This window comes from Bos grunniens, chromosome 8 (assembly GCF_055505025.1).
Source record: "Bos grunniens cultivar Pamir isolate PY7600 chromosome 8, Bosgru_T2T1.0, whole genome shotgun sequence".
NCBI classification, from domain to species: Eukaryota; Metazoa; Chordata; class Mammalia; order Artiodactyla; family Bovidae; genus Bos; species Bos grunniens.
The window spans coordinates 15,954,390-15,982,321 of NC_141172.1; the positions used below are offsets into that span (position 1 = coordinate 15,954,390).

The window sequence follows — 27,932 nt, forward strand, 5'->3', positions numbered from 1 at the left end:
AGCCAGGCTTCCCTGTCCATCACCAACTCCCAGAGTTTGCTCAGACTCATGTCCATCGAGTCAGTAATGCCACCCAACCATCTCATCCTCTGTCGTCCCCTTCTTCTCCTGCCTTCAATCTTTCCCAGGGTCAGGGTCTTTTCCAAGGAGTCAGTTCTTCGCATCAGGTGGCCGAAATATTGAAGTTTCAGCTTCAGCATCAGTCCTTCCAATGAATATTCAGGACTGATTTCCTTTTGGATTGACTGGATCTCCATGCACTTCAAGGGACTCTCAAGAGTCTTCTCCAGCACCACAGTTCAAAGGCATCAATTCTTTGGTGCTCAGCTTTCTTTATAATCCAACTCTCACATCCATACATGACTACTGGAAAAATCATAACTTCTACTAGACGAAACTTATAGGCAAAGTAATGTCTCTGCTTCTTAATTGCTGTCTAGGTTGGTCATAGCTTTTCTTCCAAGGAGCAAGCATCTTTTATTTTTATGGCTGCAGTCACCATCTGCAGTGATTTTGGAGCCCAAGAAAATAAAATCTCTCACAGTTTCCATTGTTCCCCATTAATTTGCCATGAAGTGATGGGACTGGATGCCATGATCTTAGTTTTCTGAATGTTGAGTTTTAAGCCAACTTTTTCACTCTCCTCTGTCACTTTCACCAAGAGACACTTTAGTTCTTCTTCACTTTCTGCCATGAGGGTGGTGTCATCTGCATATCTGAGGTTATTGATATTTCTCCCGGCAGTCTTGATTTCAGCTTGTGCTTCATGCAGCCTGGCATTTCGCATGATGTACTCTACATATAAGTTAAATAAGCAGGGTGACAATATACAGCTTTGATGTACTCCTTTCCTGATTTGGAACCCATCTGTTGTTCCATGTCCAGTTGTAACTGTTGCTTCTTGACCTGCATACAGATTTGTCAGGAGGCAGGTCAGGTGGTCTGGTATTCCCATCTCTTGAAGAATTTTTCATAGTTTGTTGTGATTCACACAGTCAAAAGCTTTGGTGTAGTCAATAAAGCAGAAGTAGATGTTTTTCTGAAACTTCCTTGCTTTTTCAATGATCCAACAGATGTTGGTAATTTGATCTCTGGTTCCTCTGCCTTTTCTAAATCCAGCTTGAACATCTGGAAGTTCATGGTTCACGTACTGTAGAAGCCTAGCTTGGAGAATTTTGAGCATTACTCTGCCAGCATGTGTCTTAAGACCTGAACAAATAAGCCTTTTTCTATAATTATAATTTAAAACATAATAAATGACCAAATAAGTTACTGTTGTGTGTATTGTAGTTCATATTTATTTTTTTCATGTTTTCTAGCATTTTGATGTGAAAAATTTCAAGCAAGTAGCAACATTGTAAGAATTTTGCTGTGGGACACCCACATATCCAGCTCCTAGATTCTACTATTAGCATTACTGGCCTTGCTTTATTACATAGTTATCAATGCATTAACCCATCTTATTATTTGTGATTACTTCAAAGTAAATCAAAGACATCAGTATACTTCCCCTAAATACTTTAGAGGCATATTATTAATATTAGCATTTAAAATCTACAATGAAATGCACCATCTTAAGAGTGTGTTCATTGCATTTTGACAAACATATGTACACATAGAAGCTATCAAGACACAGAACACAGAAAGTTCTCTCACTCCTATTTTTAGGGAATCTCTCCTCCAAGGCCCAGTGGTAACCCCTGCTCTGAGTTTTTTCCACTGTCGATTAGTTTTGTATATTATGGCATCATGTCAATGAGATCATATGGTGTATACGCTTTGGTGTGCAAGACTTCTTTCACTGTGCGTAATATTCGTGAGAGTCATCCACATTCTTTCCTGTGTCAGTCATCTGTTCCTTCGTGTTGCTAGTTTCGTTGCTTACCACCATGTAAGCATCTGTTTTTCTGTTGATGGGCTCTGTGAGCCTTTCCAGGTGTTGGCTATATGAGTAAAGCCACTGTAAACTTCACGAGTATTTTTTGTGAACGTGTCAATATCTTCATTTATACTGGATAAATACCTCAGTGGAAGTGCTGGTCACAGGGGGCACGTACGCTTCGTTTTAGAAGAAACTGGCCAACTGGTTCCCATGCAGTTTCGTCAGTGACCCTTCCACGGACAGTGTTGCTTCAGGTGCCCCATCCCCACTTTCACTGACGACTGGGGTCCGTTTCTTTGACTATAGCCCCTCTGGTGGGTGTGTAGTCTTGTCTCCTCGTGGTTTTAATTTGCATTTTTGGATAACAAGTGATGCTGAGCATTTCTCTCATGTGCTTATTGGCCATTCAGGCATATATACTTTTGATCCTTCAAATCTTTTGCCCATTTTTAATTGGTTGTCTTCTACTATTGAAGTGCCACAGTTCTTTGTACACCCTGGATAATAATCCTTTGTCAAATATACGTTTTGCCAGTGTTTCCTCCAAGTCTATGGATTGCCTATTCATTTTCTTAATGGTGTCTTTTGATGAGCAAAAGTTTTTAATTTTGATGAAGTCTGTTTTTGTCTTCTTTTATGGTTATTGCTTTATATGAACTAAGAAATCTTGACTCATGAGTCATGAACATATTCTCCAATACTCTCTTGTAAAAGCTTTATAATTTTAGCTCCTATGTTTAGGATACTTATTTCACCTTTTCACTAATTTTCACAATTTTTAAGAATGGACCTTCTAAACTGTCTAAAATAATATCCAGTTAAACTTTCTTTTATATATAAACAAATAAATGAAATTTATTCAATGTCAAGGAAAGGGAAATTTGCTCTTCTGCCCCTTGAGTTCTTCTGGCTGGACTAATAATAAAATTGACACAAGACAGATTCATAGGAGGAATAAATTTTAACTCATTCCCACAGAGGTCTTACAGAAATGAGACCTAAGAAGTGACAACAAAGAAACAATATATATATATATATATATTAATTGACATATAGTTGATTTATAATGTTGTGTTAGTTTCAGGCACACAGAAAAGTGATTCAGTAACATATATTTTGTCAGATTAGTTTCTATCATAGGTTATTACAAGATATTGCATATACTTCCCTGTTCTACATGATGAATCTTTGTTGCTTACCTTTTTTGTGTATAATAGTGTGTATCTCGGAGAAGACAATGGCACCCCACTCCAGTACTCTTGCCTGGAAAATCCCAGGGATGGAGGAGCCTGGCAGGCTGCAGTCCATGGGGTTGTGAAGAGTCAGACACAACTGAGCAACTTCACTTTCACTTTTCACTTTCATGCATTGGAGGAGGAAATGGCAACCCACTCCAGTGTTCTTGCCTGGAGAATCCCAGGGACGGGGGAGCCTGGTGGGCTGCCGTCTATGGGGTTGCACAGAGTCGGACATGACTGAAGCGACTTAGCAGCAGCAGCAGGGTGTATCTTTTTTTTTTTTTTTTTTTTAGGGTGTATCTTTTAATCCACACTTCTCATTTATCCTTCCCTACTCCCTTTCCCTTTTGGTAACTTTAAGTTTGTTTTCTATGTCTGTGAGTCTATTCTGTTTTATAAATAAATTCATTTGTATTATCTTTTTATATTCCATATGTAAGTGATGCTGTATAATATTTGTCTTTTTCTGTCTGATTTACTTCACTTGGTATGATATTCTCCAGGTCTATCCATGTTACTGCCAGTGACAATATTTCATTCTTTTGTATGGCTGAGTAATATTACATTTTATAAATATACCTCATCTTCTTTATCTATTCATTGATGGACACTTAGGTTGCTTCCGTGTCTTGGTTATTGTGTGTAGTGCTGCTGTGAGCATTGAGGTGCATGTATCTTTTTGAATTAGTGCCCAGGAGTGGGATCACTGGATCACATGACAAGTCTATTTCCAATTTTTTAAGGAACCTCTGTACTGTTTTCCATAGTAGCAGCTCCAATTTACATTCCCTTCACCAGAACAGGAGGGTTCCCTTTTCATCACACCCTCCCTTTATTACTTCTAGATTTTTGATGATGGCCGTTCTGACCTGTGTGAAGTGATGTTTCATTATGGTTTTGATTCGCATTTCTCTAATAATTCCTGATGCTGAGCACCTTGCAGGTGCCTGTTGGCCATCTGTATGTCTTCTTTGTAGAAATGTCTATTTAGTTCCTCTGCGCCCCCCCCGCCCCCTTTTTTTTTTCTGGTCACATCTGAGAGCTTTATTGGACACGGAGCGGCACCAGGGCCCACAGGCCCGCACACTGGCCCGCGGCCCGGGGCAACCAGGGCTGCAAGAGGTGGTTCCATCCAACGGGTCTCAGGGTAAACGGTAACCACACAAGGCAACAACAGTCTACCTAAGGTTACTATAGAGTTGGGAGACGGAGAGCTGCTCCACAGACGTATGAACAGGTCAAATCTTTATAAATAAACATCCAGTGAAGAGAAAATGACAACTCTAATTCATCCTTATACACAGAGCACTCTAGGGCAGATGGGCGGGGGCGGCCGGAGGCCGGCGTCCTCACTGGTCAGGGCCGGGGTGGGGACTGGTGGGCCCAGATGTCCACAGCACGGGGCGGGGCGGGCAGGGGCGAGGCTGGGGCAACAGACGGTGGGCACTGGGACACTGCGCATTTACAAGACCGACTACTGGCGGGCGGCTGCCCCGTGCGTGTGTCAGGCTGTTCGTTGTGGAATGAGAAGGGGGTGGTCTTGACATCAATTGTATTCTGTGGCTGGCGGCCCGCAGGGCTACTTTGTGGAGAGGATAAGGGCGACGATGAGACCGTAGAGGCCGAGCACCTCGGCGAAGATGAGGATGAGGATCATGCCCACGAAGAGCCGCGGCTGCTGGGCGGTGCCACGCACGCCTGCGTCCCCGACAATGCCGATGGCGAAGCCCGCCGCCAGCCCGCTCAGGCCCACGCTCAGGCCCGCGCCCAGCTGAAGGAAACTCCTGTAGAGACTGATGCCGTCATTCAGGGAGCTGGCGATGAGGACTGCCACCACCAGACCATAGATGGCGATGATCCCCGCCATGACCACCGGGATGATGGACTTCATGATCATCTCTGGCCGCATGACAGACATGGCTGCGATGCCCGTGCCGCTCTTGGCTGTACGGTAGGCGGCGCCCCGGGCGCTGAAGACCGTGGCGGCTGAGGCACCCATGACCGCGAAAAAGGAAGCGTACTCGGGGCCGTTCTTGGCCTCGGACATGTCTGCGGGTGGGGAGGGGGCGAGTTCAGCGGACCGAGGCCGGGGCGAGGTCGGGCCGGGCGCGGCGGGCGGCGGGCTGCGCGAAGCGAGCTGTCCGAAGGCTGCGAAGGCCCCATTTTTTGATTTTTTTTTTTTTTTTTTTGATATTGAGTTGTATGAGCTGTCAAAGAAACAGTGAGGAATTTACAGGATAAAGAAACTTAGATTTGGCATGTGTAATTTGTAAAGAATCTAAACAGAGTTCGGGTTTGGCGTAGTAAACAAAAAAAGTAATCTGTCTCCACTGTAAAGCCGTCTTACTTTCAGATGCAGGAAATGCACTTTTTTTTTTGGCTGTGCTGGATTTTCATTGCGGCATGCAAGCGCTCTAGTTGTAGCACATAGGCTTATTTGCCATGTGGCACATGGGACCTTAGTTCCCCTAGCAGGGATTGAACCTATGTCCCCTGCCTCAGAAGGTGGATTCTTAACCACCAGGCCACCAGGGAAGTCCCTGGGAGTGCACTTTTCACATGAGAGATTTATTTTCTGCTTTTCAGGGAGACAGAAGAGGCTCAGAATTTTCTTCTTGGGTTCACTGCTTCTCAAGCAACTTCAATTCAAATAATTAATATGCCATTGTAGCATATTTTGCGGTGGCCCACCCTCAGCCCCAACATCATGTTACAAGAAACCTATTACAATGTCTTTCCAGAGAAAAAATGTGTAAATATGGGATCATTGAAAAGATCAGACTGTCCTCCATATTTGTGCTTTGCTTTCAAGCATTATCATTTAAGAAGAATAGAGGATTCTCTAATTAAAGAGCAACCTTGACCTAAAGAGGTATTTTACAATGTTGTGTTAGTTTCTAAAGCAATTATACTCCAATAAAAAATAATAAGCAAAAAAAATGATGGCTGAAGTAGGTGGTCCATTAGGGAGGGGCTTGAAAAAGTTTGTTTATAAAGATTATTATAATGATTTCGTTATTGTCTCATTTTTTAAATAATGAAATCGGGTATGAAAGTAAAAAATAATAGAGGTGTTTTAAACATATTATTGTTCAGTTAAGAGAAAACAGACTGTTCTACGTATTTATAAGGGCTTTCCCAGTGGCTCAGCAGTAATTTGCCTGTAATACAGAAGCTGCAGGAGACTCAGTGATATTCTCCAGATCCAGGGTTTGATCCATGGGTCGAGAAGATTCCCTGGAGGAGGGCATGACAACCCATTCCAGTACCCTTGCCTGGAAAATCCCATGCAAAGAGGAACCCGGTGGGTTACAATCCATAGGGTTGCAAAGAGTTGGACACGTCTCAGGTGACTTAGCCTGCATGCAGGCATGCGTCTATAAGTAACAGCTGGGGAGGTGTGGGGGAAGGTTGAGGGTTGGCAGAGACAGAAATAGCACTCACATTCTAGGCTTTGTTGGCTCACGCGGAATTTGGGAGGAAAGCACATCCTCCTTGATGACACAGCGGAGGAGCTTACTCCTGTTCCCAGCTGGCCTCACGACAGGCTCTTTTCTTTCTCACACATTCAGCCCCGGGAGTCAGGTGATGACTCCGGCCACCCTGCTTTGGGCACTGTGCCACCCGTGTTCCTTTACAAGGCCTGGCTCCCAGCTGTTTCACGGTGGAGGCATCTGACACTCTGATAAATGAACAGGCCATCGGATATTCCATCCAACAGAGGGCAGTGGCTCACTGAAACTCTCACATATTTGCTCTGAAAATAGATTTTCCTGAAACTTTCCACTTAAATAGCTGTGGATTAACTTTCAGTGAGGCCAACCTAGTGGCAACTAAGCAGAGCATGTAACCCCAGATGGTTGGGCAGCCACACGTGGTCACAGTTCTGCCTTAATTCGCTGCTGATTACTTCCTTTGAAATTTGCAACCAGATTCTAAACTATTCACCTTTCAACATCTGGAAATGCTGAGCGCATTTGGTCATTTATTCGTCTTGTTTAAGCTGTACACCCGGGTTGGGTAAGACTGTATTTGCCAAAGCAGGGTAGACATCGCTGAAAGATTAGCCCTTCTGAAACACTCTTCTAACCTAGACAAGCCGTAGAAGGTTAGTGATTGTGTTCCTATGCAATCCTATTAGTGACAGCATTCCATATGATGCTGCCTCCCCCCAAAGCTTTTTTTATAAAGTTAAAAAAGTTTCTAATGTAAAGGTGGTATTATCAACAAATGCTAGTTTGAAAGAATCAAATAGGATTTCGAAGATTACCCTTCTTTAACAATGCCTTAAATTTTTATCTCCTTATCCATTCCATTGCTTTCTTTCTCAAGACATTATGGTTTATTGTGTCTCCACTAGGTGCCTTGCGTGTGATTTACACAGTCAATGGCCCTGCTTTTGGAGCAAGTTAATGATATAATATCCCCATTTATATTCAGAGCAGTCAACACTTTCTAGCTCTCAGAATAATAAAAGCACCTGCATTTAATATACATGGAAGAATGGGAAGGCAAATAGCAGATAAGGCACAATCAGGTAAGTGTAATCAGATAAAATATCACAATATTATAGTAGATCAGCATCTGGTAATGACTTGAATTTTGAAAGACTGACAGACAACATGGCCTAAAGCAGCCAGGCATACCTCATTCAGAGCACCTCTTCCCAGGGCTGATTGCTCCTCTCCTGTGTTTTCTGGCAGATTAAGCAGGTAGGGTTTCTTATTTTAACTCTTCTAGAACTGTATTGTGCTACTGGAAAAACACTGGCAGTGTTCCTCTCAGTGCCCAGATCAGAAACAAAAACAAATGATGTAGCTAAAATAAAACCTGGCATCTCCCAGCAGTTATCTCAAATTGATCCAAATCAGTTTTATTTAAAAAAAAATAAAGCTTGCGGTGATAGGCAGAGCTTTCATTTCCATCTCTGGACTTGCCGGCACGGTGTTGACATTTTATTCGGGTTTTTTTTTTTAAGCAAGTGAAAATCAAGTTTATTAGAAACTTACTTGTCTCTGAGAACTTCTGCAGTTGTGACCCTTGGCAGCTAGTAAACCGAGCTCTAGACCTGGTGAACCCAGGTCTCTCTTGACCTTGCAGGAGTCTTAATGTAACAGAACCATAAGGAGTCAAAGAGAAAGCTTTAGATTTGTAGAAGTCAGAAAACTGAACAAACCTAGTTGGTATAGGAGAATTTAGCAGTTTTCTTCTCCTTTAAAAAAATTTTTTTTTTTAAATGAAGTATAGGGAGATAGTGAAGGACAAGGGAGCCTGGAATGCTACAGTTCATAGGGTTGCAAAGAGTCAGACATGGCTTAGTTGACTTGCAATGTGTGTTAGTTACTGCTGTAAAGAGAGGGCTCTTCAGCCTACAGTTAGCCTGAGGGGTGGCTCTCTAGTGGGAGGATCAGGAAGCGCCTTTGGTCATGTGTGCATGCATGCTAAGTTGCTTCAGTCGTGTCTGAATGCAACCCCATGGACTGTAGACTGCCAGGCTCCTCTGTCCAAGGGATTCTCCAGGCTAATATACTGAAGTGGGTTGACATGCCTTCCTCCAGGGAATCTTCCCCAAGAATTGAACCCATTATCTCTTAGGTCTCTCGCATTGGTACATGGGTTCTTTACCACTAGCGCCACCTAGGAAGCCTGTATTTGGTCATACCTGCTGCAATTTGACTAGACACTGAATGTAGGAAATGGCATCAACTGCCCCATCATTTGAGAAGGGCTGTATTCAGCCTCTTGTTCCTCAGTTCTTATACTTTTGATTGTTGTTCTCAGGGTGAGAGCCCTGGGCACTGGCCAAGAGATGTCTATTTCAATGAAATTTCATAAAATATGAGTATAAAAGAGATGAAAACATTGTTGCATTTAGAACAACCATTTTTTATGGAAATCACTCTTTCCAAAATGTCTCTGTCTCTTCACCTGGTTTAGTCAGCTTGGGCTGTGATAAAATGGACACAGAAATGAACTCTTTTACAACTCCAGAGGCTGTAAGTCTGGTAAGGGTGTTGGCATGGTTGGCTTCTGGTGAGGTCTCCTTTCTTGGCTTGCAGACCGTGGCCATGTTCACATGTGCTTACTCGACCTCTTCTCTAAACACCTACAGGGAGAGAAAGGGTGGGCTTTCCAGTGTCTCTTTTTATAATGACACTAATCCCATTCTGAGGGTCCTACCCTCATGACTTCATCTAAACCTGTTTACTTGTCAAAGGCCCCATCTCCAAATACCAGCACTTTAGGGGTTAGGGCATCCCCACATGAACCTGGTGTACCCCAGATCGTAGCATCATCCAATTGTATCACTGTGGGCAAAGTCACTAAGGCTGAGACAAAGACAGCCATTGTGTGACCAACAAGGCTGGCATGAAGGGTGTGAGTAGTTCAGTCCTCAATGGAGCAAATGTCAATGAAGTGGGGCCCTTGACGACAGTATTCTTCATCCCTTCTTTCACATACACCCGTACCCACCCTCACTCATTCCTGCCATACCCACTTTTGACTCTGGTGAAAGAGAAAGTGCACGTGTCAGGAATGAAATGGGAAAGCCACAGCTTCAGGATATTTATGGTGCCAACATTCTCTTGCCTTGTCCATCACACTTTGCACCCTTGCAGTAATATGGACTGATCACTGATTTCAGAATGATAAATGAACCCATTCAGGAGCCTCACTCACCCAAGAGTTTTCAGTTATATTCTGCGTGTGGAGGATGGAGCAAGAACTAAGTTTTCAGATGTCTAATGATAGGAGTAGAAAGTAAAAAGTTTGTGGAGAATCATGGGTTGATTTTAACACCCTATTTTCAGAACATCCCAGTCTATATAATGTTTTCCTTCTCATAATTCATTATTCAGTGCTTTGGGGAGGTGGGCTGAGATTTACATTTTACGATTGAAAAACTGTGAGCTTCTTCAGGGTCATGAGAAGAGACCTGGGTTGTCAGTTTAAACATGAACTGTACAGTATTGAAGATGGAAAACACCTCCTTCCACAGTTTGTTGTTTGTTTTGCATTTAAGCAGACAAAGCATTCTGTTGTTCTTTTAACTTGTCATTTAATAAGTTTGGCCATGTCAAAAAAGAGACATATCACTACCTGATGTGTGATAGAGACAACCTTAGACAAAGCCCAACTGAGGCTATTTCATCCTCTGAATTGAAAACCTTTCTGTTTCTGCTTGAAGCCACATTAAGGGGTATTTTGTAAATAGTGATGGTGATATTGCAACCAGGCAAATTCTTCTCTGGTTCCACCTGTGCTCCTCACCCTTTCATCAGAGCCATGGTCCTGGAGAGCCAGGTTACTGCAGTAAGTAACATAGCTCTCTGAAGTATGGTGTGAGCTTGGATCCATCCTGGGTGTTTTGATGTTGTTGTGCTATATGTAATTGAGAATAAAGCATGAGTCTTTCTGACTAAGACTGTGGCTTATACGTTTTGCTACCACCATCCCTTTTGGAGGCAGATAAAGTACTAATCTTTTAGAAATGATGGTGGAAATAGGTTGAGGAGAATAAAAAGACTGGAGAGACATAGGGTTATGGTGGCATTCACCCACAAAAAAAGGAGAAGAATCATTACTTGCAGAGATAATTTGTACTGTAGGTAACAAAAAATGACTTCTTATTTAGTTTTTCAATTATATTTGAGTTGTTTACTCTGACCAGGAGAGACACTTGAGTTTCTCTTTGTTAAGTGCACATCCCAAATCTAAGCTTGGTACATTTCAACAGTTATTGAATAGAAAAGATTAAATCTTCATGCTTGTTAATTCTTAGGAACTAATTTAGCTTTATGCTTCAGCTTTCTCATTTCAAGAGCAGAAACATATTATTTTTATGCCACATTTCAAAATCTACTCATTTCTTAGCTAAATTCTCCAGGTATTTTTCAGAAGACTTTCTTTCTTTCTATGATGGGGCACAACAATTGTTTAATAAATTGTTGCTATCAAGACATTACAAAATACATATATAAATAGATTTCTAGGGAACAAGTGTGGATAGTTGGATATGACAAATTGTTAAATATCAAAAATGACTAGTGGAGAAAAACCATCTGAAAAAAATGCTAACAGCTGAGTAATGAGTGTTCCGATTAACATATTCTACAAATCTATCAATACTATGGCTCAGCATGTCCTTGTTACTCTCTAAAATTAATAATGACAGATACCAAGACCCTATTAATATTTTAATAGTCTAATAGGTCCAGACAAGCATGCAGCAGAGAAGAATGCAAATCTGTGGTCAGGGTTGCTGGGCAATCTCGAGACAGAGTCTGCCAGGTAGGAAAGCTAAGTCCTCGTAAAGCTTTCTTGACTTCTCTCTAGGTTCATTCCCATCTCAGGAGCTGGTTTCAGAAAATGTACTCATTTTGAACAGAAAGATGTGTTAGTACAAGGCAAAACCCGCAGAATATTTAGCAATCCTTTTGCCCACGATGTATTTTAAGAAATATTAATGTTTATGTCAGTCAGTCAGTCAGTTCAGTCGCTCAGTCGTGTCTGACTCTTTGCAACCCCATGAATTGCAGCACATCAGGCCTCCCTGTCCATCACCAACTCCCGTAATTCACTCAGACTCATGTCCATCGAGTCAGTGATGCCACCCAGCCATCTCATCCTCTGCATCCCCTTCTCCTGCCCCCAATCCCTCCCAGCATCAGAGTCTTTTCCAATGAGTCAACTCTTTGCATGAGGTGACCAAAGTTCATGTCAGTATGTATCCTTAAATGCTCTGTCGTCTGAAAACTGGGGGAACTCTTGCAAAGAATATACATACATAGGTTTGAAGAAATAGGTTTTGTCTGATTCTAGTACTAGAAACCTCCTTGTTCTCATCATCTCCAAATTCATCTTTAGTAGAAATGATAAAATGTGATAAACTATTGAGAGATACTTGAAAGAATAAAATTGAATGAAACAAGAAAAGAAGTGTCTTTTGTTTCCTTCCTCCTATAATAAGTGTATTTTAAAATAGGTTATTAAATAATAAGTGTAAAGTGCCCGTGGTGGTGCCAGCACAAAGGAAGTATGCCTTTAGCAGTGCTGGTTTTCTGCTCTTTTTTGCTTCTAAGTGGTCCATTTCCCCAGGAACCTTTGCTTCATCTTCCTGTGTGGCTTGCACTGTATTTTGCAACTCTCATAAAATTTTCCTTGGAGTAGACTTTGGATTATAGGCTATATTAAAAGTTCCCCCTTATAATCGTATGTCTCTATAATTTGATGCCCATTGATGTTGTTCTTTCGAGAAGGGGAGTCTGCCTATTGAGGGCTGTCAACACTGGATTGTATTGAAGCATCATTTGCTGAAAGCCATACAGGTCCACAGAGGAGAGACCAAATATTTCTCCGTTGGAATTTCTATTCTAAATACCGCAGTGGATCTCAAGGGGGAGAGTAAAGGTGAGGGTGGAGGGAAGCCGGAAGAAAAGGGGCCAGATTTCAGAAAAAAAAGAGAATAAAGAAGTTTTTGCCAGGAAGCCAAAATCTGTCTGCACACCCAAGGACTCACACCCTGAGATGTAGGTTTGGTGGCAGCTGCTGAAATCTGTCCAAGATCAGAATTAAATCTGTTCTTGGATTCTTCTTATACTTCAGCTGGCCGTGACTCACTTTGAATCACCTGATTATACTTAGGGCTCAGAGACAAGAAATACGTTCTTCTCTCTCCCTTTCTTTTATATTTCCTTGCAACTTAAAAAGAGGTTGGCTTTTACTTTGGTCCTGACTTTGCTGCCAGTTTGCCTGACTGATTTTTCTCACTACAAGTCCCACCCAACTCTGACTCATGTATACGCTTACTGTATTTTCTGGTCATTTTCACAGTTTTGGTCCTTATCCCCTTTCATAAAGGTACTGTGCCAGGCCACCTTCTTTGTCCTCGCCTTTTTAAAAAAATTACTTATTTGGCAGCTCCGGGTCTTAGTTGTAGCATGTGTGATCTTTAGTCGAGGCATGTGGAATCTAGTTCTCCGACCAGGGATCGAACCCAAGCCCCCTGCACTTGGAGTTGAGTCTTAGCTACTGGATCCCCAGGGAAGTCTCTTGTCCCTGCCTTTCGACTTCATTCATTCATGCTCAGGGCCTCCTCCAGCAACACCTTCAATGAAGTTTTCTCTTCCTTCTCTCCCTTCTCAGGTCTAATGACCTCCGCTTTCTTTGTTTCCACAGCACATTGAGCATAGCAACCTGTCCCTGCAGGATTATGCTTCTATGCACGCATGCTTGCCTTCTTCACTGGATTGTCAGCTCCTTGGCGACAAGGTCTGTGCCATTCATTCTTATATGCCTGCTACCTAGTAGGTGCTGCTGAAAATTTGGCTGAACAAACATTCAGTACATTCTCTTTGGTTTCATGCAACAAAATAATCTGAAGTTAGTAGGAAGTTTTTGACATGTAGGATATTAATGAAGAGAATAAGTGCTTGTATTTTATTGTTTGTTGAAGACATGGAAAGCTATGTATGTTTAATAAATATGGGAAAAAAGATTGACTTGGTGAGGTTATGCAACAAACCATCCTGGAGACTGGCATGATGAGGTACAGCAAGTGCTCTGGTCTCAGGCTCATAAGCCAACATCCTAGCCATGGCTTTGCCAGAGACTCTTGCCATTGTCTCCCGAAGCTTCTCTTTCCTGGACGTAATTTTCTCATCTTGTAGAGTGGAGAGATAGGATGAGGCAATTTTCTAAGAATTCCAGGCCATTTAAGCTCTGAAACACTAATCTATCATCATAATCACGGTTAGGGATTGCTTGTTAGTGCCAAAAAGTCCCATTTCTCTAGCCCCATCTAGAGGCAGTTAAACATTTCTTGCACCTTATTCAGACTTGGGGTCCTCTAGGTACTTTTTCTTCATTCCCTCCTTTCCTTCTCCTTCATCTGGAACTACAGTTTTGCCAGAAGCTGCAGGGTAGTTTGAATGTGGTGTTACATGGTTCTCCTGTTCTTCCTGTAGGGTAGACTTTTTTTTACCTCTCATGGCCTCCTTTGCCTCATTACACTAGCCCCTCGGACAAGCTTTGGCCCCTCTCCAGCTCACCCTTACCTCCAACTGGTCCAGATAAAATTTTATTTTATTATTATTTTTTTCAGATAAAAATTTAAAACCTCCTTGAATTTTGCCTTACCTTCATTAAAAGAAATTGTTTTTAATGATTTTTTTGGTCATACCTCATGGCATGCAGGATCTTGGCTCTCCAACCAGGGATTGAAGCCACACCCCTGGTAGTGGAAGTGCAGAGTGTTAATCACTGTACTGCCAGGCAAGTCCCTGTCTTCATTTTTTGTGTAAAAGCCACGCCACCATGAAAATCTGTGGCCATGCATCCTCAGCCCCCCTCCCTTTCTCCTGTTTGTTTACAGACCTCTCCCCCAAATGTCAAAAACTCTGGCATATTTTTATTATGACAATAGTAGTAAGTATTATTTACAGAATGTTTACTAAACAATAGTAGTAAATATTGTTTACAGCATGTTTACTACATGCCAGGTATTATGGTAGATACTTCCTTACATCCCTAATCCTTGTAGCATCCTTAAAGGAAAGGGGTGTGTGTGTGTGTGTGTGCGCGCACGCATGCGTGCTCACATGACGTCCACCTCTTTGCAACCTCCTGGGCTATAACCCCTGCCAGGCTCCTCTGTCCATGGGATTCTCCAGGCAAGAATACTGGAGTGGGTTGCGATGCCCTTCTCCAGGGGATCTTCCTGACCCAGGGATTGAACCCACATCTCCTGTTTCTCCTGCATTGGCAGGCGGATTCATTATCACTGGCGCCACCTGGGATTTAGTAAAGGGCAGTTATTTTATATCAGTTTTAGAGATGAGAAAACTGATTCTCAGATAATTGTCCGTATTGTCTAACTCCAAAGCCAGCGCTGTCTCCTCTGCCTCAGGTTACACTTCCGCATATGCAGCTCCATATCAGGTTTTTTGTTCTTTGTTAGTGTCAGTTTTTTGTTTCAGAAACAATATTATATCACCAAAAAGAAAAACATTTCATCACTTTATGACATATCAACTTGATATTTTGTTTTTCTTTTACACTTGTCTATTCTTTGTTTATATTCACACATATTTGAAAGAGTTGTGATTGTAATGTGGATGTAGTCCTTATTCTAAAAATAATAATTCCATAACCATTTTCTTTGTTGCTTGCTTCTGTATTGTCATCTTAATGGCTGCCTAATTTTCATCAGATTGGTTTATCATAGATTAAACTTTTTTTTTTTCTCCTATAGAGCATTTAGATTATTTCCATTTTGTACTGCACTAAATTATGTTGTAATGATACCTAAGTGCCTTTTTAGATCAGTGATAATGCATTGGCTTTTAAAACCTTTTTTGTCATGAAAATTGTGAAACATTCATAAGAGATCAGAAAGGACCTGCATCTACCAATCACCAGCTTCAACAGTAATCAACATTTTGCCCATCTTGTTTAATCTACTCCCCCACTTTTTTCTTGAGAACATTAAAGAAAATTTCACTTGTAAGCCTATCATTTCCCTTGTAAATACTTCAGGATAGATTTATAACTGATAAAGACTTCCCCTAATGTCATCTAATACTCAGTCTAGTTTAAACTTCCCTGGTTATCACAAGTGACTTTTAATGTTTGATTTGTGTAAATTAGGAGCCAAATATGGTCTACAAGTTGCAACTGGTTATTACATCTTTAAAATTTTTATTCATTCTAAATAGTATACACATATTTTTTTAATGGTATCAATTTATTGGAAAAACCATATGAGAAGTTGTATAGAGTGTCCCACATTCTGAGGTTGAGATGTTCTTATGGTTCATTTAATTTGTTTCTCTACTACCGAAGTCTCTTGGTATCCAAAAGTTATTGGTTCCAGCCCTCCCCACAGATATCAGCACCCATGAATGTTCTAGTCCCTTATATAAAAAGGCATCAGTTCAGTTCAGTTCAGTCGCTCAGTCGTGTCCGACTCTTTGCGACCCCATGAATCGCAGCACGCCAGGCCTCCCTGTCCACAACCAACTCCCGGAGTTCACTCAGACTCACGTCCATCGAGTCAGTGATGCCATCCAGCCATCTCATCCTCTGTCGTCCCCTTCTCCTCCTGCCCCCAATCCCTCCCAGCATTAGAGTCTTTTCCAATGAGTCAACTCTTCGCATGAGGTGGCCAAAGTACTGGAGTTTGAGCTTTAGCATCATTCCTTCCAAAGAAGTCCCAGGGCTGATCTCCTTCAGAATGGACTGGTTGGATCTCTTTGCAGTATTTGCATAAACCTATGCATACCCTCTCATACACTTTTCATACATAAGTTTTCTCTAGATTACTTGTCATACCTAATGCAATGTCAATGCTATATAAATAGTTTCCAGCCATGGCAAATTTAAGTTTTATTTCTTGGAATTACCTGGAAAAAAAATGTTTTTTCAAATGTTTTCCATCAGTGGTTGCTAAAATCCACAGATGGGGAGCCTGCAGATTTGGAGGGCTGACAGTATACTGGTTTGAACTGGTATTTAGATGTTGACTAAAGGAAAGACTAATAAGACTGACTCAATCTTTAAGAAAGACTACTTTGCAAATAAGGTCCTTTTCAATTTGAGGTCAATTTCAATTTGAACTGGTATTTAGATGTTGACTAAAGGAAAGACTAATAAGACTGACTCAGTCTTTAAGAAAGACTACTTTGCAAATAAGGTCCTTTTCAATTTGAGGTCAAACAGCATACTTCTCAGAACATTTTGTCGGATCATAAGCTTCTTTTCTATCTCGTTCTGTTAGAAAGCCTCTTGTACAGGCAGTTTGTTGGAGTGAAATGCACCTTTTGTGTCACATGCGGGGAACTAGAGCCCTGCTAATCTTAGCTTATTCTGCCCTGGGTATTGGATCCAGTGTTAACATTAACTAATTTCATTTTAGCCCCTTCAACCTTGGTAGAAAACTAGGAGTTACCTGAAATAGTTTTGAAAGTTGTTAGAAGCCCAAGAAAAACCTGGATTTGAAAGAGGAATAATTGAGAGATGGCTCAGTGGTGAAGAATCCGCCTGCAGTGCAAGAGACACAAGTTTGATCCCTGGGTTGTGAAGATCCCCTGGAGAAGGCAATGGCCACCTGTTCCAGTCTTCTGGCCTGGGAAATCCCATGGACAGACAAGCCTGGAGGGCTACAGTCCATGGGGTCACAGAGTCAGATATGACTGAGCACGCACCTATCCAACTAAGAAATGACAAAGGGTAGTTCAGTGTTTGACAATGAATGTTCCATTCACAGGTTAAGTTCAAGGAGATTGGGCAAGGCCATCGTAATGATGCCTTTGCAGGTTAGACAAGGCCTGAGACACACACCTGTTTTTCTGCTTCTATACTCTGAGCTTGGGTGGTTTAAACAAATTTTCTTTCCTTTAGAGTATGAATGTTGAATGTCATCATAAAGTAGTAAGTTCTTACGAGTCTAGTTCCATTATCCTGAATCCCTGGGTGCAATGAGGAAACCATGGCTAGAGCAGGGGAGTGCGGCACATCCCTATCTCGCAATAGTAGTTTAGATGTGGGCTTTGAGGCAGCTCTTCAGGGCCACGTGATACCTACTGTCCCACAAAACAAAGCAAAGAGATGTCCAGGAATTGGGAGAAGAAAAGCAATTCTCCTTCCTCTCTGGTCCCAGCAACCCACGGCACGTATGTGGCTTTCCCTTCAGGTCACGAGGCAAAGTCAGATCTTAAACATCCCGGTTTGCCTGACTGTTCCAACCCACTTCATCTTCACACTGTGCACACTCATACTCCACGGGTGAAACCCAGCATTCCTGGGCAAGAAGACATGCGTTCCCACTGCAGCCTTCTCTGCTGGATTACCCGCAACTGAAACGGCGAGGTTCAAGTGCTGTTACATTTTTCACATGTGTGCCAGTGTTAATGGGAACAGGGGTGGGAAAGCTCATGACAATAGCTTCAGAGAGAGGAGGACTGTGAAGCATTTTATTTAACAGGGTGACTTTTCTTTGGGGACTAAATTCAAGTATCTGAATTGTCTTTATCTCATAGGACAGGTTACGGAACGGCGACTTTGTATTTTAACTTTGAACTATAACTTTCCTCATTCTTTCAGCTTCTGGGTGCTCATTTGTTTTCTTTTTACCATTGGCTGGTATTGGCAACCTCACTGGAAGGAGTCAGAAATTGCAACTCTGAAAATGGAAAAAAAAATCAAAAGACTCAACATTAGATTTTCTCATCCTATATATCTCTGTTTAAAATTATATTCAGCAACTTGGTCTTTTCCCAGTTTAAACTTAAAGTGTTAAACATTTTTCCTCTTTATGTATCTTAAGAAACGGTTTTGGTGTGTATTACATGTTACCGAGAATCCTCGTTACTCTTCTGTTTTTTTCATAATTGTCCCCAGGTATGCATCTTTGGCCATAGTAAGCAGTTTTTTCTTTTTCGTATGTAAGCCTTCTGACATTTAGAGGTTTTTTTTAATTGCCACTGGGGCAAACTGAACTATTTGCCTCGTTTGTTCTTTGATCATATGACTCTTATTACTCTTTTGATAATCCTATAACGTGTGTGCAGCAAGTGTATAGGTAATATATGTGCAGGACGTTGTGTGAATATGAATAATGTGTATGCAATTGAATACTGAACTCCCATAAATGAGACGAAAGACCAGTGTCTGACTTCTTTTGGTTTTGAATAAGTCATGTAAGGAATAGAAATGAAATTGAAAGGAGGATGTTGCTTCAGGCTGTAGCTTATACAAATAACTAATTTAAAAGATCTCTTTCAGGGACTTCCCTGGCAATCCAGTGGTTAAGACTTCGCCTTCCAATGCAGGAGAGTTAGGATCCCACATGCCTCACAGCCAAAAAACCAAAACAGAAAACAGAAACAATATTGTAACAAATTGAAAAAAGACTTTAAAAGTGGTCCACATTAAAAAAGATCTTTAAAAAAGTTTCTTTCAATATTATGACCTAGTATTTCTAAGAGTAGCAAGACCTAATCTAGTAGGTATAGTATTTTACAAGGCTAGCCAATAATTGGGCTTCCCTGGTGGCTCAACCGATAAAAAATCTGCCTGCAATGCGGGAGACCCAGGTTTGATCCCCGGGTCAGGAAGATCCTCTAGAGAAGGGAATGCAACCTACTCCAGTATTCTTTCCTGGAGAATCCCATGGACAGAGGAGCCTAGTGTGCTGCAGTCCATGGGGTCGCAAAGAGTCGGACACGACTGAGCGATTGAACAGCAGCAGCCAGTAATTAGTTAAGCATACTCAAAAGTCAGGAACTAATGTATAAGATTCTGTACTCAGTGGAAGGCAACAGTATCATGGCTAAGGATCAACCTTAGAACTTTATAGCTAAAGGAGAACCTAAGAAATCCTACGGGTTCTTTCTCTTTCCTTGTAAGTGAAGCTCTTGACTTTCTCTTAGATCACCTGGCTACTTAGTTGTGAACCTAGTTAAGTTTCCCCCCAGTCATGATGCTTTGTTTAGTCAACACTGGAGTAGGAATGACCTTAAGAACTATTACCTTTCTTTTGCATTTTTAAGCCTTTCTATTATGAATTATTTCTCATTTTTACACTAAATGTTACTTTAATGTTCAACATTGTAACTTATTATTATTTGGGAAATACTAGACAAATCACTGTTAAGTTCTTCCAGTACGATGCCAGCTACGAATCCTTTTGTGACCACTCTAAAACTGTAAAATCAGTGACCAACTCCATCATGCTGTTTTCCTTGAATGCTCATAAGCATCTAAAATATATATGTTCACCAATGCAGGGAGGACAAAAATGAGTCAAGGAGCGAATTAAGAATGTTGTTAATCATTTCCAAAGTCAATGACCAATCTTTCACCCCTGAGGCTCCCAGAGGGAAAATATAAATAAGGCCACACCTAAAATGGAGAGTCAGTTTTGGACTTGAGACCTGGTGTGAATTTAATTCTTTGCTAGAAAAGGAAAGTATTCCTTCCATTCCTTCTCTCTGTCTTATCTGAATTTTGTCTTTTCCTTTAAGTGTCTTCCATTTATTTAATTATTTTGTTTGCTTTTCAAACCACTATTGAGGTATTGACATATAAGAAGCTATACACATTTAATGTATATAACTTGATGAGTCTGGAAATGAGTATATACTTGTGAAACCATCACTATGATCTGTGCCTTAAACCTACCATCACCTCCAAAAATTTTCTGCTGCTCTCTTTACTTTTTTAAAGATATATTTAATTCTTATCTCCTGACACTCTACATTTGAAAAGGATCTTTCTGCAATCCATGGACACCATTTGCTTTCTGTTTTATAGTGTTAATTTGCCATATCCTAGGCATTCCCTGTATGTGTTACCTAGCAATGATTGGTCTACATTCATTTCCTTCTATTGCATAAATAGTTTTGACTTTTAAGCAAATTAAGGAGTAAATGTCTGTTTATATGGATGAAGCTAAAATGAAAAGAATCTTAACTATCAGACATGAATCAAATATGCTATACAGACTAATCCATTATTTGAGTATATCTGAGACAGCATGAATTAATCTTAATCGTGTTTATTCTTTAAAAATTATCAACAGTTAAAAATTGCATATCTTATTATTAAAAATGGTTTTGGAGCTGAGATGTAATCTCCTAAATGAAGGAATAAAAATAAGAGCAGGATGATCCAGCTAACCATTTTTCTTCCTGAACCTTGAAATAAATGGAGATCAAGAAATGTTAGACATCTTTAAATAAATCAGAGGTCTTATGACATTTCTAATATTTTATTAACAAAATTTTGATTTGATTTATCTATTTAAAATAACTAGCAAGGTATTCTCTAAGTGCTGAAACATAAATTACAAACACGAAACCTTGATTTATGTTAATGGTGGATCATATGCGAGACATGCCAAGTTATCACAGACTCTGCAATATTCCTTTAGTCGGGGGACGGAATCACAGAAAAGTAGTGAAGAAAGTGCTGCCTTAGGCTCCGTTTGTTGATATATAGAAGACGGCTGTCTTCTAAGAAATGATATAAACTTGACGACGTGAACTTTCACTTTTATTCCAGACACCTCCGGGTTTTAGTGAAATCTGCTCGACAGTTCTGAGTGCCTCTGTGTCGCTATGATGAACCAGAAACATTCAGATCTCTGAGAAGGATGGCATAGAAGCGTTAAAAAAGATTCTGCATAGGTAAATATTGAATCGGTCTGATTGCTTACAGAATGTTAAGATTTGCATATTTCTCCTCCGTTTCTGTCACCTTTTAGACCTTTTAGGACACTCACTGGCAATTCCCAATTCTGCCTCAATTCAAAATATGCCTTCTGTATCCTGTATCTGGGCTGTTAAGCATCACTAGAGAGAAATCACACGGGTTGGCAAGTTGGCATAAGTACACATTTTTATTTTCCAGCCTTTGTTTTTCTCATGCACCGTCTCTTTGTTTGGACTTCCCTGTTGGCTTAGTGATAAAGAATCTGCCTGCCGATGCAGGGGAAGTGGGTTTGATCCCTGGGTTGGGAGGATTCCCTGGAAAAGAAAATGGCAACCTACTCCAGTATTCTTGTCTGTGAAATCCCAATAACAGAAGAGCCTGGCAGGCTTAGCTACCATGGGGTTGCTATGAGTTGAACATGATTTAGTGACTATGTTCTTTGTATGGCTGTCTTCTTCCAATTCTTAAGGTCTCACCTTCAATGTAACTGCCTCAGAGAATCTTTCCCTGATCTTTCTACCAAAGTGGGTCCCCACTCATCTTGGGCCTGTTCATTTATTTCATGATACTTTGTACCCTTTATAATTCTTTATTTAGTGTTTGCCTGACTTTTTGTTTGTCTCCACAGTTAATTTCTTGTGTGTAGGGATCTCATCTATTTTATTAATTACAGTGGTACAGTGCTTCCTGGCACACAGTAGGCACTCAGGAAGAATTTTTGTACAAATAAAATATAAGGTTGCTTTTCAAAAAGCATTTCATAATTTTAAAAAGAAGTTTTGAAAAGCATTGTTTTAAATGATTGTGACCATAAGCCCAAGAGATAGCTTTACAGATGTCAAGTTGCATATACCTTTCAAGTCAACATCCTATGTCTGGTTAAATATTTAAACAGATTCTTGGGCTCTGAATTCAGAACACATAGCTGTTGCTAGGGTTTCCCAGGTGGCTCAGTGGTAAAGAACCCACCTGACAATGCAGGAGACTTGAGAGACTCTGGTTCTATCCCTGGGTCAGGAAGATTTCCCTGGAGAAGGGAATTGCAGCTGACTCCAGTATTCTTGCTGGAATAATCCTATGGACAGAGGATCCTGGTGGGCTACAGTCCATGCAGCCACAAAGAGTTGGACACGATTGAGCACAGCACAGCACACAGCAGTTGCCAAGTCTTCGTGTCAGTGGTTGTCACCTTCCCTCTGTGTGCAGGTGTGCACAGGCTGTTGCTGTTGACGCATGTGATGTGGACACACCCAGTTGTGTGTAGTTTCCAGAGCCCCGACTGTTCGTGCACGTCTTTCTTCTCCACTTAAGAAACCATATTGGGAGTGACTGAGTGTGAATATAAGGCTATTAGTAGGATTATCTTGAATCTGCTCTAAAGTTGTTAAGGAGCAAAAGATAAACCAGTGATAATTTTGGAGTTAAAATAATAACGAATGACTTGCTACACCTCTCACAAGTAATAAAGATACAACAATGTGATTTTTTAATTGGTACCACTTTTGATATCTTACTATTTATGAAGTAAGCAACAGACTTTATTCAGACTCCGTGTTTTTTCCATTTGCATCCCTTTTATGTTCCAGGATCCAGTCTGCTGAGATACCATATTTCATTTAGCATAATGTATTTCAATAATGGGTAAGATATAAAAGTAAGAGGGAAGGTATTTTACCCATATTCAGATATCACTGCTGTTAATATTTTGATACATCCTTTTCCTGACACACATGCCTAACACATACCACATACATTTTAGGATCAGTTTCATACCTATTTTTGTACCCTATTTTTACCATTTAACAAATCATAAAGATTAGTCTATATTATTAAATTAGTATTTGAAATATGTTTGATGTGTATGTAGTTTTTATCACATGAATGTCTGCACAGTTGCTTAGTCGTGCCTGACTTGTAGAGGCCCCATGGACTGTAGCCCACCGGGCTCCTCTGTCCATGGGATTCTGCAGGAAAGAATAGTAGAGTGAGTTGTCACTTCCTACTCCAGGGGATCTTTCCGACCCAGGGATCAAAACTGCGTCTCCCGTGTCCTGCATTGGCATGCGGATTCTTTACCACTAATACCACCTAAGAAGCCCATTATATGGGTATAGTTTGTTAACATTACCAAATTATTAAAAATTTTTTTAAATAGAATAAAGTTGGGATGTAACATTATATCATTACCAGATGATTAAACGCTTGCTTCCACTTTTCCTCTTACAAATGACACTGTGATGATTTCCAGTGCACTTGAGTTCTAGGCAGTTTTTGTATTTCTGCAGGCTGATTATGAGAAAGAATACATAAAGTGAAAATCTGTGGAATTTCCCCTTTTATTATATTTTTAAATTCAAGAACTGAGATCTCTAAGTTGAAGATGAAATCTCCCTCTGCTCTAGTAGACTTACTTCCCTGAGGAAAAGAAAGTATCATGAGGTCTCTGGCTTTAACCCAAGCCTGTGTCACTGAAATTCTTAGAGTTATTTCCAGAAACCATGTAAAAATGCAGCTTCAATCCTCAGCTTTTCATAAGTGGTCAGAGTGCCAGTGAGTTCACAGGAAGACTATTACAGCCCCATTATCTTTGATTTGTGGCCAAGAGTGGCATTGGTTGGGCATTTCCTGTTCTTATGGTTAACCGTTTTTATTTTTAGGATTTTGCTACTTGTTTGTCATTGAGGAGTCAGATTCATTACAAAGCAACAGACATCAACACTGGGGAAAAAGATCCTCTGGTTGTCCTTGCCCTCAAGAACAGATAATTTATCTCTTCCCAGGACACTAAGTCTTGTATGGACAAACTCCTGAGATGGCTGTTGTTGGCCTTGAGAGCATCCAGGAAACATTTTGGGATCCCCGGCTCCTGAAGCCGCCCACTACAGTGGCTTGTCTAGTCACTTCGAGCTCAGTTCATGTTGGGTCTTACTACTGCCAGGGAACAGAGCGTGGATAATGAAAAAGTGTGGTGCTGAAGCTAGTCAGGACTGGGCTCAAATCCTAGTATGTAGGACTCAATCCCTGTTAGGGACTCCTACTTTAAGCAAGTAAGTGAACTGCTCTGAACCTGAGCTTTCTCAACTGCGAGCATCAGATGGCTGCATAGGCAGTTGTAGGATTTGATTCAGATATGAAAATGTCTGCCACAGTGCCCGGCCTACAGCATGCCCTCACTTGTGCCAAAGCGTGTTAAATGAAGGGATGGATGAAGCACTCACTGCTGCTGCTGCTAAGTCACTTCAGTCGTGTCCGACTCTGTGCGACCCCATAGACGGCAGCCCACCAGGCTCCCCCGTCCCTGGGATTCTCCAGGCAAGAACACTGGACTGGGTTGCCATTTCCTTCTCCAATGCATGAAAGTGAAAAGTGAAAGTGAAGTCACTCAGTTGTGTCTGACTCTTCACAACCCCATGGACTGTAGCCTACCAGGCTCCTCCATCCATGGGATTTTCCAGGAAGAGTACTGGAATGAGGTGCCATTGCCTTCTCCAGAAGCACTCACAGAGCCAGCTGAATGCTCTGTTTTTAAAATAGAGATGTGGCCATTTGTGATAGAAAGCGTAAGAAATATTAGTGGAAGTGTTAGTCACTCACTTGTGTCCGACTCTTTGTGAGCCCATGGACTGTAGTCTGCTAGGCTCCTCTGTCCATGGAAGTCTCCAGGCAAGAATTCTGGAGTTGGTAGCCATTCCCTTCTCCAGGGGATCTTTGTGGCCAAGGAATTGAACCTGGGTCTCCTGCATTGCAGGCAGATTCTTTACCATCTGAGCCACCAGGGAAGTCCAAGAAATATCAGTGCAATGAGTTAAGTGTCAAATTCATTTCTTTCTGAGGGTGGAAGATAACATACACCTGTTACCATAGAAGGAATTTATTGACAGGACACTCAGGTTCTGAAATCTGAAGTTAAGACAATCTATCTTGGGATGGGTTGGAGCCAGACAATGTCAGAGACCTAAGAAGCAGGAAATTATGGATCTTTTTTCTAGAATACTGATGTCTGTAATTCTCATCTTTAGTGACCTGCCATCGGATGTACAAACTCTGGCCAGGAAGGCAGGGTCACGTGGTCCAGGTATGACTACAGAGGGCTCCTCCTCTGTATCAGGGGCAGTTCTTAGGATAAGGGACTAGTAACTCCGGGAGTTGGTGATGGACGGGGAGGCCTGGCGTGCTGCGATTCATGGGGTCGCAAAGAGTCGGACACGACTGAGCGACTGATCTGATCTGATCTGAAACTACACATATTTAGAGAGCACAAATTGATACATTTTATCTATCAAGGAAACTATCACCATGAGGAAAATAATGAATATATCCATCATCCTTGAACATTTCCTTTTTTCTTTGTGTTCCTTCCCTCCAACCCCTACCCCCATGCTTTTTACCTGGCCCAAGGCAACCACTGATTTGCCTCAGTCACTATAGATTAATTTGCACTTTGTAGAATTGCAATATGTAGATCCTTTATGTGGGATCATATAGGGCTTCCCAGGTGGTGCTAGTGGTCAAGAACATGCCTACTAATGCAGGATACATAAGAAACACAGGTCGGGAAGATCCCCTGGAGAAGGAAATGACAATCCACTCCAGTATTCTTGCCTGGAAAATCACATGGACAGAGGAGCCTGGCAGGCTATGGTCCTTAGAGTTGCAGAGTTGGACACGACTGAAGTGATTTAGCATGCGCAGGATCATGCAACACATACTCTTTCTTGTCTGATTTCTTTCACTCAGCATAATTGTTTTGAGCTTTGGCATATTGTAAGCAGGTATCAGTACTTCTTTCCTTTTTGATAATGTCCCATCGTATGGCTATGCCACAGTTTGTTTATCCATTTACTTGCTTATGGACATTTGGGCTGTTTTTAGTTTGGGCCTGTTACCGATAAGGGTGCTATGAAAACTCACACACAAATCACTGGACACACATTTTCATTTCTCTTGGGTAAAACCCTCTTTGTGGTAAGGCTGAGTCATATTGTAGGTACATATTTAACTTTTCTAGAAATTGCCCAGCAGTTTTCCAAAGTGGTTCTACCATTTTGCATTCTTACCAGCAATGCATGAGAGTTCCAGATGTTCTGTGTTCTCACCTACTCTTGGTAAGTATCCAGAATTTATTTAAAAAAAAAATTCTGAAGAATTAATGCTAAGACAACTAACAACCCAAGTTTTAAAAAAATGTGTAAAAACTTTTGACAGACGATTTGCCAAAGAAGATATAGTTCTTAGAAAAATTAGTGATTAGAGAAATAAAAACTGAAACCATACAGACATGCTTATTTAAGTGGCAAATGTTAGAAAGGAGCTTAACTTTTACATCAGTGTGATATCCATTTTGTATATAAGAAAACCGGGACTCAGGGAATTATGCAACTTGGCCAAGTTAACCAGTGGTGGAATTTGAATTTGAACCCAGATATGCTAATCCCTGCTTAAAGCTGATGCAATTCAAACAATAGTCCTTTGAAGAAGGCTTCAAAAGCCAAGGTTGAAAACAGGGGAACTCACTTCTTAGTGAAGTTTCCATTTCCTCTTCTGATGAGACAGCCTGTCGTGGTCAGTGGATGTTACGGAACTTCAAGTTTGGGCATCTGTTCTGCCTGAAGGATAAAATTTATACATTCCCAGCATCCAGCTTTGTCTACACGCCTCTTGAGAGAAGTAGTCAAAGAGTGGCATGCCCCTCAAGACTTCATCAATCCAACAAAGACATAGGCTTGCTGAACCATGATGATTAACACTGAGTTTTCTGGGTCAGAGAAATGTGAGTTTGAGTCACAGATCTGGTATTTCTTAACAATGTGATCCTGGACAAGTTATTAAACATGTTGAGTTTGATTTCTTCATTTATGAACTAGGAGTGATACTGACCTGATAATGTTTTAAGGATTAGAGGAGCTGGTATACATAGGTTCCCACAATATCCTGCAATTAATAATTCTCAAAACACTGTTACCATATCACAATAATAATGCACAAGCACACTAAGAACAGGTATGTTAAGCTTCTCACTCACTGCAAAGCCTAAATGAAACACTAATTCATCACTACCTCACGTCTTGCATCCCTGCGGGGACTTGCTCCTTTATTTAGAAAATGCTAATCCACCACCAGATGATTACATTAATTCTATAAGGAGCCTTAATTCTATGAGGATTCTTAAGAAGTCAGTGAAATACTTTTCTCTTAGTCATCAATGTTAGACAGAGTTTTTGTAGGGCTTATCTATGGCTGCTCTTGTATACTTGGCAGAGTGTCTGCGTGGAGTTTTTAGAGTTCAATTATAAGATATACAGGGATCGCATGGCATAAAGAAATCAAAGAAAATGTAATCAAGAGCTGTATGCCACACTGTTACCCATGCAAAGATAACCAAAGCCCAGCTGCAGTTCTGTGTGGCTTAAAAACTTTATCGGGCGTGCACACTCCTTCCTTCATCCTTTACTAGCCCTAACTCCACCAGTGCTTTTTCCAGCCCCTGGACATGCTACTTTAGCTACCAATGAAATTCTTTCCTCTGTCCTACTGATTTTTTTTTGAAACACAATCGATGTTTTCAAGTAGAACTTGGGGACCACAGTGAAGCTCCCTCT

General features: G+C 41.1%; 1 long non-coding RNA gene and 1 pseudogene across 3 annotated transcripts in view; one reads left to right on the forward strand and one right to left on the reverse strand.

Annotated features, from left to right (window-relative positions):
• Positions 1-27,932, forward strand: part of LOC147366704 (uncharacterized) — a 58,178-nt gene that overhangs the window by 20,632 nt on the left and 9,614 nt on the right. The window contains exons 2-3 of one of the 2 annotated variants that reach the window (XR_015169490.1): positions 13,300-13,392; positions 21,184-21,308. This is a non-coding gene — a long non-coding RNA (uncharacterized LOC147366704). The remainder of the gene's footprint in view (positions 1-13,299; positions 13,393-21,183; positions 21,309-27,932) is intronic. The other variant, XR_015169491.1, reaches the window with a different exon arrangement.
• Positions 4,353-6,888, reverse strand: LOC147366705 (V-type proton ATPase 16 kDa proteolipid subunit c pseudogene; annotated as a pseudogene). Its single transcript, XR_015169489.1, has 2 exons — positions 6,565-6,888; positions 4,353-5,327 (listed from the first exon to the last, which is right to left on the reverse strand). The product of XR_015169489.1 is annotated as a V-type proton ATPase 16 kDa proteolipid subunit c pseudogene (transcript).